Source organism: Coenobita brevimanus, chromosome 115 (genome assembly GCF_032717465.1).
Source record: "Coenobita brevimanus isolate Jiangsu-jjx chromosome 115, ASM3271746v2, whole genome shotgun sequence".
Lineage (NCBI taxonomy): Eukaryota > Metazoa > Arthropoda > Malacostraca > Decapoda > Coenobitidae > Coenobita > Coenobita brevimanus.
In genome coordinates, this window is record NC_137068.1 from 3375001 (window position 1) to 3391048 (window position 16048).

Sequence of the window (16048 nt, forward strand, 5' to 3'; positions counted from 1 at the left end):
AGTCCCCTAACACCCTTTCCTAAGCGATTTATTTTACTTATTACACCTTACTGTCCTCTTCTGTATTACGTAAATGTTTTCAGTAACGCCATACTCTGCATAAATAACGTGCACAAGAATATTAACCAGCCGTATCCAAAAATAAATCGCTGAGGAAGAGGTGTTACGGAGTTTCCTTACCTGACGAGAGCACGAGTCATACAATATACTAGGGAAAAAAAAAGTCATGATACTGAAAAGGAGTGGAGAGATGATGGGGGGGTTGGAGGAAGGGCAGCCAAATGACGGGACAGAGTGACGTGGTGGCGATTTGTTTGTGTGCACCCCTTACGGGATTAAGGAGTCTGATAACAGGTAGGTAGGTAGGTAGGTAGGTAGAGAGAGAGAGAGAGAGAAATGATAGGACAGAGCGACGTGGAGGTGATTTGCTTGTGGCCACCCCCTACAGGATTAAGGCGCATGACAACAGGTAGACTGATAGATGGAGAGATACATACTGTACATAGACAGACAGTCAGGAAGGCAGACAGACAGACAAATAGATATATAGATAGATTGGATGATAGATATGGAGTTAGACAGACAGATAGATAGATAGACTGAAGATATGGATATGAAAACAGACAGACAGACAGACAGACAGGTAGACTGACACAGGTACTTCCACTATAACTACCCTTTCCTATAGTCTTACACTCTCCAGACGGTTTTTCTCAGCATAGGGCATACCTCTGGCTCAGGGAGGTTGATGATGGCTGCATCTAACCCCTCCAGGTCGATATGTCTCGTCTAAGCTGAAGAAAATCGTCTGGCAGGAGAATGAACAATAAAGTGCTCAGAGAGTGCATGCTCCGCCAATGTCAATGCCATTAGAAAGGATTCGGATCCGGATTCGTCCCAAAATATAATCATTTATTCCTTGACCCATGGCCCACCCTTCCACAAAATTTCATCAAAATCCGTTCATAACTTTTGAGTAACCCTGCTAACACACAGACAGGCACCCCAACGCGGGGCAAAACACAACCTCCGTGGCGGAGGTAATTAAATGGAGTACTTGTAGTGAAGAGGCTAATGTTGCAGAAGAAATAGAGAATGTGGATGATGATCATCATAATGATGATGATGATGATGATGATGATAAGAGCAACAATAATAATAATAATAATAATAATAATAATAGATAAAAATAATGACAGCAACAATACAACAAAACAACAACAACAACAACAACAATAATAATAATAATAATAATAATAATAATAATAGTAATAACAATAATAATAATAATAATAAAAATAACAAAAACAATAATAATGCTAACAACAACAATAATAACAAAACAGCTGTGCAATTTCTTCCCTTGCATGTAAAAAAGAAAAAAGAAAAAAAAAAAAGAAACCACATATCCAATCCTGCAATATGTAATCCGCTGTCGTTAAAATCCACGTACTTATAATCCCCTATTTCTGGTGGGATTTATCTACGAGAGGGGACTGACCCATCCAAAAATCCTGGGGGGGGTGTCACGCTCGCCAAATATCGCATTGCGGAGAAGAGTCCATTGCAAACACGTACTAAGATATGTAAAGCCACGTCTGCCTTTCTTTCATTATTTTTGAGTAGATTTAATTTGGTGACGGAGGCTGACGTAAAAATCATGGTTGGAAAGTTGTATATAGTGAACGACCTTTGGAGTAAACCGAAGAATTCATCTGGAAAGTTTCATTTAAATCCATCAAATTGCCTAGGAGTTAACACACACACACACACACACACACACACACACACACACACACATCACCCAACACATTTCGAATCTAGCAAGTCGTTTAGACGTAGAAAGATTGAAACAGCAAACCATTTTCCATATTACATCATTCAACTTGGTGCGGATTTCCGTCGTTTTCCAGCTTATTTCACGACGCTCAGTGGCAGAAAGAGAATGTTATAACTTTCCATCGCACTTCTTCGTGACACGCACCTTATTGGCGCGTCTATCTGCATTTTGGACAAGTGAAAGCGTAGAGCATCACAACAGCACATCCCCACACGCCGCTGAGCAACAACTGAGGATGCAGGTATGCTAATTCCACTTCTTGAAGTCTCTAAATTCACCACTCAAAGTCGCTAAAAACGAAAAAAAAAAAAAAAAAAATCTAGCGACTTAACTGGTTTTATAATACACAAAAATGTTTAAAATGTTCCTCTAAATAACACTGAAAGTCAAAATACGACACGGGAACTTTCTACATTTAGCCACAAAAACAACTGTCTTCTCGTCAATTTGCGAAACTTCCTTTTCTTTCTTTATTTTTTTTTACGTTTTTACTTTTTTCTCCAACACCTCAACATCTCGTTTATTCTATTTACATTTATTTTTATATATTGACGTTGGTGGTATAAAAAAATATACAAGATAATATTAAAGCGTGATAATCAGGTATTTATTAGTAAGAAAAAGGTGCTTCGAATGTCAACGACAGTACCAAACTTAAGGCGCGATTCCAGCAGGGCAACACGGGCAACGTGTAGCATGCGACTTGCCTGGCTTTCAACATGTATGTTGAATGCGACATTCAACCAGGCGACATGTTGACTGCGACAAGTCAACATCGTTGTTTCATGTAGCATGCCACATGCCAATGTTTAAGTTGAATGCCACGAAACCTTTTCCACCGATTCAACAAAAACTTAGCCAGTTGTCAACATGATGTAACAGACAGACAGACAGATGTGTAGACAGACAGAGCTTAACAAAAAACCATACAGGTAGATACCGTGTAAAACACACACACAAACACACACACACACATACAGTAATTTACACACGAACATATCAGTGAAACGTCAACTCATAAACACACACTCTCTCTCTCTCTCTCTCTCTCTCAACTTTCGGCAACACATTGCGTATAGAAAACATCAGCTTTTTTGTTTTTATTGTTTTTGGTTTCTGTTTAAAAGGCTAACTTTGAGGCTTCGTGTGAGGGAGTGTTTTTTTTACTGTTTCTTGTTTGTCTTTTTCTTTGACAGTGTGTGTGTGTGTGTGTGTGTGTGTGTGAGAGAGAGAGAGAGAGAGAGAGAGAGAGAGAGAGAGAGAGTGTGTGTGTGTGTGTTCTTGGCTAATCCCCGCAGTGTATCTAGTTTAGCCTAGTTATTCTTGTATTGTTCCAAGCGTATATCCCATAGAACCACAAGTTTTCTCTGTTCTTCTATAAATTCATCTTGTTGCTTTCAACATGGAATCCTTCCCGCGACTGGTGGGAAGGCGGGCAACACCAGGCAACAGGCTAAATCTTGTCGCATGCGTCACGTTCTACGGGCACCTTCTTACCACCTGTTGCATGCCCCACAGTCGCATGCTACATATTGCCTTGTGTTGAACTGGTTGCAACACACTTGGCCTATGCAACAGTGTAGCATGCCAAATGTTGCCAAAATGTTGCCTCGGTGGAATCGCGCCTTTAGGATTGCAATCTCTTAAGTTTAGGCGGCACCCTAGCACCTCTTCCTTACTGATTTAGTTTCCATATTACAAATTCTTATACTGTTAGGATAGATTTACACTTAGCGATTGAGTATTACAGATTTTTATTCTATTAGGACGGGTTTACGCTCAGCGAACGAACGCAAACAAACGCTGACGAACGAGAATCCACAAACGTTCGCGTAATTGATCAGATTTAACCTCGGGAGCATTCGTTCGTGTCCCGGGGCTTTCGTGGGATATATATAAGCATTCGTTATATATCCCCATTCAGTAACTCCCAAAAAATATTAAAGGAAGATAAAAATAGTTAGATGTGATGGATTTTTTTGTCACCAGTGGGCTCTTGAAGGGAATGATAAGCGGACACTCTCCCGAATTTACATATGAGCCCTTACAATATAAATCACACCCACACCCACCCACACCATATAAATATCCACCCACACAATACTAATCACACCCACACCCACCCACACCACGTAAAGCACACCCACACGCACCCACACAATATAAATCACACCCATACCCACCCAGACAATTAAAATCACACCCACACCCACCCACGCCATTTATATCACGCCCACACCCACCCTCACAATATATATCACACCCACATCTACCCACACAATATTTATCACACCCACACCCACTCACACAGTATAAATCACGTCCACACCCACCCACACAATATAAATCACACCCACACCACACCACCCACACAATTCAGGGAACGCGACACACACACACACACACACACACACACACACACACACACACACATGCAGAGAGAGAGAGAGAGAGAGAGAGAGAGAGAGAGAGAGAGAGAGAGAATAAAGTATTGCACCATACGTATATATAATTGAGAAGATGCAACAACAACGACACTGCAATTGCAAAGTGTGTGTGTGTGTGTGTGTGTGAGGGGATGTATATGTGTGTATTTATTTGCTTGTGTATATATGTATGTATGTATGTGTGGGTGTGTATGTATGTGTGTACGTATGTATGTATGTATGTATGTACGTGAAGGGATGTATGCATGTGTGTGTGTGTGAGCATTTGTCATACATGTAAGTGTGTGTGTATATTCTGTGTTGCGTGTGTATACGTATACATGCACACATACAGATAAATAGATAGACAGATAGATAGATAGATAGATAGACAGACTGACAGATAGACAGACAGAGATACAAACAAATAAATAGATAGATAGATAGATAGATAGGTAAATAGATAGATGCATAGATTGCTTGCTTGACTGATAGATAAATAGATAAATAGATAGACAAATAGATAGACAAACATATAGATAGATAGACAGATAGATAGAAAGATAGACTGATAGATAAATAAGTAAATAAATAAAACTGACTGCGTGTGTGATAGAAGATGAGTTAATTATGTTGTGTAGAGGAAGGGCCGATGTGTGTGTGTGTGTGTGTGTGTGTGTGTGTGTGTGTGTGTGTGTGTGAATTACGTCCTGTATGGCAATGGGAATTCCCCGGATGAGTCCAGTTTGGGAAGGAGGAAAATTGGACTTGAGAGAGAGAGAGAGAGAGAGAGAGAGAGAGAGAGAGAGAGAGAGAGAGAGAGAGTGGTGGTGTGTTGTTCCAGCTATTGATAATAATGATAATAATAATAATAATAACAGCATCACCACCACCATCACTACTACTACTACTACTACTACTACTACTACTACAACTAATACTAATACTTCCATCACCACCACCACCACTACCACTACTACTACTACTATTTCTACTACTACTACTACTACTACTACAACTAATAATAATAATAATAATAATAATAATACCACCACCACCACCACCACCAGTCACTACTTCTACTACTAATACCACCACCTACCACCACCACTACTACTACTACTACTACTACTAATAATAATAATAATAATACACCTGCACCCATACGTGAGGTAGACACAGTGGAGCAGAAAAACAATTAACGTATTTACCTCCAATTAACTCCTCCACCTACGCGAGGCACACCTGTCCAAACACCTGAAAGTAATTAACACAAAACAATCAGTATTTCTCCTTTACTGATATTCTTCCTTTATTAATATTTCTCCTTTACTGATAATTCTCCCCTACTGATATTTTTTTTTAGTAATATTTCTCCTTTACTGATATTCTTCCTTTATTAATATTTCTCCTTTACTGATATTCTTCCTTTATTAATATTTCTCCTTTACTGATATTCTCTCTTTATTAATATTTATTCTTTACTGATATTCTCTCTTTATTAATATTTATTCTTTACTGATATTCTCTCTTTATTAATATATTCTTCTTTACTGATATTCTCTCTTTATCAATATCCTTTACTGATATTCTCTCTTTATCAATATCCTTTACTGATATTCTCTCTTTATCAATATTTATTCTTTACTGATATTCTTCCTTTATTAATATTTCTCCTTTACTGATATTCTTCCTTTATTGATATTTCTCCTTTACTGATATTTTCTCATTATTAATATATTCTTCTTTACTGATATTCTCTCTTTATCAATATTTATTCTTTACTGATATTCTTCCTTTATTAATATTTCTCCTTTACTGATATTCTTCCTTTATTGATATTTCTCCTTTATTGATAGTTTTCCTTTACTGACAATTTTCTTTAGTAATATTCCCCTTTTACTGGTATTTTACTCTATATTATTTCTTCATTAATATTTTTCCTTTACTGATATTTTTCCTTTACTCTATGTTTCTCCTTCACTCTTTATTTTTTATTATTTTATTTATCTGTTAATTGGTTATTCACTGGTCAATGTGTTCATACTCCTCCCTCCTTCCCTCCCTCTCTCCCTCCTTCCCTCCCTCCCTCCCTCTCTCCCTCCTTCCCTCCCTCTCTCTCTCTCTCTCTCTCTCTCTCTCTCTCTGGATCCTGCGTCACTTCATCTTTAAAATAAAAAAAAAGGATGATGATGATGAGGATGAAGTGAGTGTGTGTGTGTGTGTGTGTGTGTGTGTGTGTGTGTGTGTGCTTACGTGCGTGCGTCTAGTAAATTGCATAACATATCTATTCCAAAAATATTTCATAATTCAATCAACTACAATAATTTTTCTTTTTTCATTTTACAGAGTGGGGCAAAAGTTCAACCCAAAATAGTCTTGAAAATTTCCTAACCCTCATCAACTAAAATGTAAGTATATAGTGTTTTTTTAAATATTTTCTATTATTTTTACTTTTTTTAACCTCCTTCCCAAGCACTTCTTCGTGACTAGTATCCTTCCCTAGCACTTCTTCGTGACTAGCATCATTTCCAAGCACTTCTTCGTGGCTAGCATCCTTCCCTAGCACTTCTTCGTGACTAGTATCCTTCCCCTAGCACTTCTTCGTGACTATCATCCCTCCCAAGCACTTCTTCGTGACTAGCATCCTTCCTAAGCACTTCTTCGTGACTATCATCCCTCCCAAGCACTTCTTCGTGGCTAGCATCCTTCCCTAGCACTTCTTCGTGACTAGCATCCTTCCCTAGCACTTCTTCGTGACTAGCATCCTTCCCTACACTTCTTCGTGACTAGCATCCTTTCCAAGCACTTCTTCGTGACTAGCATCCTTCCCCTAGCACTTCTTCGTGACTATAATCCTTCCCAAGCACTTCTTCGTGACTAGCATCCTTCCCTAGCACTTCTTCGTGACTAGCATCCTTCCTTAGCACTTCTTCGTGGCTAGCATCATTCCCTTAGCACTTCTTCGTGACTAGCATCCTTCCCCTAGCACTTTTTCGTGACTATCATCCCTCCCAAGCACTTCTTCGTGACTAGTATCCTTCCCAAGCACTTCTTCGTGACTAGCATCCTTCCCTAGCACTTCTTCGTGACTAGCATCCTTCCCTAGCACTTCTTCGTGACTAGCATCCTTCCCTAGCACTTCTTCGTGACTAGCATCCTTTCCAAGCACTTCTTCGTGGCTAGCATCATTCCCTTAGCACTTCTTCGTGACTAGCATCCTTTCCAAGCACTTCTTCGTGGCTAGCATCATTCCCTTAGCACTTCTTCGTGACTAGCATCCTTCCCCTAGCACTTCTTGGTGACTAGCATCCTTTCCAAGCACTTCTTCGTGACTAGCATCCTTCCTAAGCACGTCTTCGTGATTAGCATCCTTCCTAAGCACTTCTTCGTGACTAGCATCCTTCCGTAGCACTTCTTCGTGACTAGCATCCTTCCGTAGCACTTCTTCGTGACTAGCATCCTATTCTAGCGCTAATCTCTTGTTATAATTTAGCACTGATCATAAACGGGTGACAATTTTAGGCCAAGTAAGCGTAAAAAGAGTATAGCTTTTTTTTTTTGGTTATATAAGGTGATACATATATAACACTTTTTAAGCAAGGAAAAAGGAACCAAAGGCTGACTGATTTCTCGCGTATTGTGTGGACGGCTAAGTGGGGGTTATCAGTGTATACCCTGCTTCAGTTATTCATTTTCTACTACCCCTCACATCCCCACGCCCACACCAGCAGACAGAGCCGCCCTGAAGCACGAAAGATACTGCCATGAGAGAGAGAGAGAGAGAGAGAGAGAGAGAGAGAGAGAGAGAGAGAGAGAGAGAGAGAGAGAGAGAGAGAGAGAGAGAAAGAGAGAGAGATAAATATAGGAACCATACCCTGTCCCAGCTGCTACTTGAGAGAGAGAGAGAGAGAGAGAGAGAGAGAGAGAGAGAGAGAGAGAGTTAAATATAGGAACCATACCCTGTCCCAGCTGTTACTTGAGAGAGAGAGAGAGAGAGAGAGAGAGAGAGAGAGAGAGGAGTTAAATATAAGAACCACACCCTTTGCCGGCTACTACTTGAGAGAGAGAGAGAGAGAGAGAGAGAGAGAGAGAGAGAGAGAGAGAGAGAGAGAGAGAGAGAGAGAGTAAATATTTCTTTGGTATCTTAATTCATGTTTTAAGGTGAACTCTCCTCCGTAATGCAATTTTTTGGGAGCAGGACCCCCCCAAATTATTATAATTATTATTATTATTATTATTTTTTTTTTTTGGGGGGGGGTTCAGCCACTTCCAAAATTTAAAATGATCAGAAATAGTTGAAAGGTGATCTGGAACTGTCCCCCTCTGTCTGTATTTCCCACTGCCAATGACCTCCACTGTAGGTAGGTAGGTAGGTAGGTAGATAGGTGGGTGGGTGGGTAGGTAGGTAGGTAGGTAGCTAGGAAGGTTGGTAGGTAGGTAGGAAGGCTGGTAGGTAGGTAGGGAAGAGGTTAGTTAACACTCCCAGTCCTTCATGTATGCAACAGGTCAACTCTGGAACTGTCTCCCTCTGTATTTCCAACTGCCTATGACCTCCACTGTAGGTAAGTAGGTAGGTAGGAAGGTAGGTAGGTAGGTAACTACGTAGGTAGGTTTGTAGGAAGGTACGGTAAGTAGGTAGGAGGTAAGTTAATTAATACTCCCAGTCCTTAATGTATGCAACAGGTCAACTCTTGAACTGTCTGTATTTCCTACTGCCTATGACCTCCAGTCTTTCAAACGCAGTGTGTCCAGACATCTCGAAATAAACGCATCTTGAATTTGGCGGTCTTGTTTTTGTTTATTTCTTGGAGGGAACAATTTACGGGCTCCTGGCCTTTTGTTCCTTCTTCCTTGCATTAAAAAAAAAAGGATAATGTCAGCTGTTTTTACATCCTTGACGTCATAACAGACCTTGAACGTTTGGACACTGTTGCCTTCGTTCATCTGTTCATATTTCCAGTCTATCCATCTGAACAAGAGCGCGAAGAATTATGAAATAAACTGCTCCGTGATAGACATGTGCTGGGATACACATTTGCGTTTATTATTATTATTATTATTATTACAGTGGTAGGTGGGGATGCACACCATCCTCGCACTCTATGTAGTGCTGCTCTAGGGTGACTGCCCTTTCCTCTCTTTCTTCTTTCCTTCCGTCCTCTTCTGTCATTTTTCCTTCATTCTTTCCTCTTCCTTCTGCCTACGGGTGACTCTGCACTCCCTCTTCTGTCTTTCTTTCCTTCACTCTTTCCTCTTCCTTCTGCCTATGGGTGACTCTACACTGAGTGACAAGCCAAATGGTTTCTTGTACACCAAGAAACCATATACTACGCTGGGTGGTAACCATATAACCAAATTTTGGCGCCTGGTGGTTTAGTGGGTAATTAAGGCGCTCCAATCGGATTGAGCTGGTGAAGGTTTATATCCAAGGGGTGGTTGGGGTTTATTGCTCAAGTAATGCCACTTAGGGATGAGTGAGGCTGGTCACTCTCATCTTAAATGTCAGGACCAACTTACCTAGCCTCGGGCTCCTACGCTCCTCATGGAGAAACACAGGATTAGATGATGAATGAATGAATGAATGAATGCTATGATTTGAAGGTGTAGTAAGGTGTAGGTGGTGGGCGTGTCACCTACCACAAAATCAAAACAAAGTATCATATTATCCTCCCCCGTGTCCTCCCCACCACACCTATACCTCACTACACCTACACATCATAACAAAGAGCCATATGATCTTTCCTATATGGCACTTGGATTTCAAACACACACACACACACACACACACACACACACACACACACACACACGGAATTCAGTGGAAGATATGATGCATGCACACACACCCACACAGAATTAAATGTAAGACATGATGCACACACACACACACACACACACACACACACACACACACACACACACTGTTCCTTTGAACTGTCTGCTTGCATCCCTCCACCTCCACGACGGGCACGTAGCACCCGTCTAGCAACAAACTCTCATCCTTTTTCTTTTCAGTTCTCTAATGCTAGAGTTAACTGTTACTCCCAGTCCGTCATTTATGCAACAGGTCATCTCTGGAACTGTCTCCCTCTGTCTGTACTTCCTACTATCTCCAGTCTTTCAAACGCAGTGTGTCCAGGCATCTCGAAATAAACGGATCTTAAATTTGGCTCTTGTATTGTTACGTGGTAGTAGCGACAAGATCCCTGTCAGCTGAATCACCAGAGTACTTGACAGATGAAACAATGCAATAACTAAAGGAAAATCACCGGACTGCACGACAAGCAAGTGCCCAGTCAAAGCCTGACGGCAACTACACTCCACCCAATGCCATCATATATGACAGGATAACTGAAGGCATGGTGCGGAGGAAGGCAGTGCACACACAGTGAGGGGCAGGACCGTCAGGCCTGGATGCAAAATCTTGGCAAGTAATCCTCCGTAACATCGAATCACTGTCTGCTTGCAGACTAATCCCCCTTGTTAAGAATCCTGGATGTAGGCCCATCAGGGTGGGTGAAGTCTTAAGACTTAAGGTGTCCTGCCGACTTTTTATGCCCCGTTCCTATGTAAATGTTCTATTTCCGGTCTAGAAAGAGGACCCCGCTCAGTCGCTGGTGTCTTTAGAACGAGAAGTCGGTCTAAAAACACCCACCATAACAATTACCACCTCATTATTATCTTCCTACACTAATTAGCTTTACAGTGTTATCAATAAGTTAGCCATTCAATTTGACTTTGTGCTTTAAGTGATTTCCTCATAATATTCTACCTATCTCTCTATTGTCAGTCGTCTTAATCTCGTAAGGGGTGGCCACAAACAAATAGCCTCCACTTCACCCTATCCCCAACCATTTCACTGCCCTCCCCTCACCCCACACCCCCCCTCTCATACTCCCATATACCTCTCCACTCCATCCTTCCACCTCATCCATGGTCTCCCCCTCCATCTCCTCCTACATCTCACTCACATACACTCTCCTCGTTAGTCTTTCACTCTCCATCCTCTCCACATGGCCACACCACCTCAGTGTATTTCTCCTAACACTTTCTATCACATCCATAATACTGTCAAAAGCTAATGAACAGCATCTTTTTAAATTCAACTAACCCTTTTGTTTTAAATCTTATCTGGATTACAATATGCAATACCTGACATATAAAAAGTTACCGTCTTATATTGCTTATTTTATTTAGAAAAAAATCAGATTAAGCCAGTAATAAACCCTATATAAAAGAGGACATCTTGGAACCATCTAGAATCATTACACGTCAATTATTATCATCTAAAAGGATCTATCCAATATGTTTGTGAAGCTACAGGATGTGGTGATTTTTTTTTTTTTTTTTTTTGACGTACCAGATAGAGCCAGGATTCCGGGGGATTGAATGATGAGTGAATGGAAGCGTGGCCTATTGGATTGGGCAAATTTGGGCTGTCTGAACGTTGCTACTCCCCACCCTGCCCTCGGGTGGGAAAGGAGGTCCGGCTGATGATGATGAAGACGATGATGATAAACGGGTATGCAGTGAACATAAAAAACCATGGCAGAAGCTTCTAGTGTAAAAGAAGGAATGATGAAGAATTATCACCAAGTCATAGCATGGTTGCATGACATTATGTATGAGCAGAGGGAAAATACAGGCCGAACGACACACGGAAATTTCAAGAAGAGGGGGTAGCACCAGGAAAGAGGACAGAAAAGAGAGACTGGAGACAAAAAGACCTCTTGTGGTCGTCTCTTACGACGAGCAGAGATACTTGGGAAGTATTCTTCCTCCCCCCCCCCCAGGGAATTCTTGTGTAAAAATTCCATGTCATACATAAATTCCATTATCCACTTGCAAATGTTTAGGCTAATTTACTTACTTACACAGAACAATAGGTTTTGAGAACATTTACGAGTATAAGTGTAAAATTAGTAGCTTTCAGGGGGTAATCTGCTTTACACTCATATTCTGTCCTCGGGTAATTATATTTTGATATAAAAGGCGTATTCTGAAAACAGAAATGTCACTGAATATACTCTGAAATGTAAGAGTAAGGCCATATACGAGTGTGGGTGCCTGATACAGATACACATGACAGATCATCTATATCAACAAAGTTTTCATTGTTATCCAGCTTTCCTTGGAAGATGCATCGGCCTATTTATAATCTGACGTTCGACTACCTATAAAATATGAAATCAACAATCCTTTAGCACAGACGTATCCCCACCATGTGGTAAAGAATATAAGATATGCACTAATAAGTATGGCAATTTCATATACAGTATAGGGGTATAAACTATGACCCGTACACTACCTTTAAGAAGTGATGATCCAGCATGTAGTTTCTAAGATACAGCTATTAACTGATTAGTTCCATTATATGGAAAAAGCTCGCAAAATACGATGTGGCAATTTCATACATAAGGACTCATACTCTTTCTGTAATATACAGTATGAAGAGAATCCAGCAAGAATTTTCCAAAACAGATTTTTCATTACAAGGTCATAGCTTGTGAAGTACAGACAATATGGCAATTTTACATATACGTGCATCAACTACGACACAGCTACTCTATCTCTCTATGTGATATGAAGCCAAACCACCTGGTAGCTCCCGAGATACAAGCCCGGACGGAAAGACAGACGGACGGACAAGGGCGATTCCTATATCCCCACCATATGGAATAATGGTGGGGATAATTAAATATAAAACAGAACTTAAAAAAAAAAAAAAAAAAGGCCGACACTGCCGCTGCATTTGGCGCGCAGAGGACATGCAACAGGGAAAGTTTTTAAGGCATAGCCAGGTAGATACATCCTGAGACTCAGGAAGAAAACCATTATAAGCATAAGTGAAAAACAAGACATTAATTAACAGGTAGCTCTCAGTTAATGTGGAAAAGCCAATATTCTAGGTCAGTCACTTTGTCAGCATGATCGGGAGAGGCAGTAGTCAATACTGTCACAGTTTGTACAGCCTTAGCGATAACACTAGTAGTGCATCCGTATTTACCCCCAGAATTTACATGAAGATAATTTTCCCACTTCACTGTACAAAAAGGATCACAGGGTGACAAAATTCAATCAAGTTATGATGATATCGCCACAAAATTTACAAAAAATCCGTGCGTATATGTTGGAGCAGCTCTGGAGCGGTAAAACAAACTCTTATAAGCGAATCTGAAACAAAGGAGCGCTCTGATTGGTCAAATGATAAAGTGACGAAACCCAGCGCCCACATTTGGAACTGCTTCGATTGTTGATTGGACAAATCTCTGGAACAGGCTCAGGTTCTGATTTGCCGAGTCCTAATTTCACCAAGAAGATCGGAGGCATTAGGATGACAGAAAAATCGTGAAGAGAGAAAGAGAGATGAGGGGGTGGAGAGCTTCATGGGGGGGGGGTAAGGCCTCTCCTGGGGGCAGGGTTCGAGCAAGTTCTATTTGACATCACAGGAAATTGTATCAGTTTTTCTTTTTCCTATAGAAAGTAGTGGGACTGCACCGTAGCCCCACACTACACCATTGCTTATACCAGAACACGTATAACAGTCTAAACATACCATGCTGTCGAGTGTTAAAGATGGAGAGATTGGGGTAGACCGGGGGGAGTGGCCGGCAGGTGTTCATGTAAATAAAGGATTTGGACCTTTCGGTACGCGTTCAACGTATATTTAATTCCCGAGACAAATTTTTAATATTGATCTGAAACTTGTGATACCTTGGAAAATCAATTAATATAGAGTCATAGTAGGAATAAATTCATTATTGTGGATTGTGTTTCTGGATGACCATGAAATTAAGTTCCATTGAGAGACAGACTCCGAGGCGAACTATCCACAGCACTGACAGGAATAACACGTAAACAGCTGTGGCGGACAGTGTCAGCTGTGGAGAGAGGAGTGATGGTGTTAGGTGTTAACGTAGCCCATAAGAGCCAGTATAGTTAAGCTGGCAAGTGTATATCGAACACTGGTAATATATTCTTCGATAAAATACACAGTACTAAGGGACACTGGTCCGAAAACGTAGTGTATTTGGCAGCCAAGTTTGTTTGTGCTGTTGAAAGAATTAATTGCAGCAAAGAGCTTGTACTTGTCTGACTTCATGAGCAGCTGTGTATCATTACTTATGGTACACAGCAGTGACTGGCGTCTTCGTGGCTCATACTTGATATGGGATGTGTTTGTAGATAAATATAAGCTTCTGGAAATGGCATATGTTAATGAAAATTAAGTTCTTCATGGTGGCATGTCTTCTATATTGGTATCGATTATCCTTTTCAACTTCCATATAGTTTTACTCAGCTTAAGGAAGGAGCTAATGGGGATACCTTCAAACCCTATGGGAGTTGTTCTTAGTATGAATAGAATATGTCCCAGGCAGCTAGACTGATATAGAGTATATAGGAATATGACATTGTACTGAAAGGGTTAGGAATATATGTAGGACAGTATAGCTTGGTGGGATTCAGTAGACTGGTACCATACCACATGTAGCTTTTTTCTTTTCTTTTTTCTTTTTTCTTTTTAGAATGGAATTAAAAAATGTGACTTTTCTCAGAGAAACAGTCAGGAACAAGTGTAATGTGTTTCTAGCCGAGCATGTCATCACTCCATTTGGGTGTAGTTAGCCGAGTGTGTGTAATTTGTACCTGTACTCCACATTGTTTATGCTTTAGGTTTTTTATGTATTATGTTTGTTGGATATACAGTATTTTGTTTGCATGTATTACGTTTAGCCAACAGTGCTTTTGGGTATTGTATGCGGCCATATGTGTGTGTGTGTGTGTGTGTGTGTGTGTGTATGTATGTACAGTACATTTTTAACCCGCCCCGTCCCGCCGACGTATGGGTACGTTGCAACGATTTTGCATTTGCCAGTCCCGGCGACGTACCGGTACGTCATGCAATTGCAAGGTCCCTAATTTGCACAATTTTAAATTTTTGTGCGTGATTTTTCGTATGTATACACGGGACACCTTCCTCTATTCCTCTACAAGATGCCAAGCAGGGACAATGCCTTACACTGCATAACCTCCCCCCTCCCCCCCTCACCCCATTGTCTCGGCAATTCACCTGTTACCAGTGACCTGGCCAATAAAGACATTCACGGCCAGAGTGATTCCCCAATCGATGACAGTGTGGAGGACAAGGTTTACATAGCATTAGAGGAAGAAACAGTCAGAAATGATGATCAGGTAATGTGGGAAAAAAAGGTCATGAATGGTGATTAGTTAGTGAGTGAAACAATGCTTATAATGCCTATATTACTGCTTGAAAACCAATATACACTCATTCATTCATTGCCAGACGCCATGTATCCCAGACGGGGTGGCCAATGGCTTAGAGTTAATTGTTTTACAGGGAGGGGCACTAATCCTCCACCAACCCCACTTGACACGTAGGGATGCCAACAGCATCTGGTGTTCCCAGGCGGTCACCCATCCAAGTACTAACCAGACCCAACGTTGCTTATATAAATTCGTACCAAGTAAATAAATAAATACCGTTTATGAGTGGATAAAATAGTTACCCTCCCATAGAACTCGTTTTCTTTGGTGCCAGCATGTTAGAAAACCCATTCATGTAAGGAGGAACTCCTACCTGGATTGAGTATTTTAAACCTCAGGTGAGCGATTTCTCTATGAATTTTCCATGTTTCTCACCAAAAGCGGAGGTTTTAGCCAAAAATTTTTTTTTCGAAAATACCTCGGGACTGGGGGACGTCGGAGGTGCGGAAAACCTCGGGACGTGACGGGTTAATACATTTGTACAGTATGTATG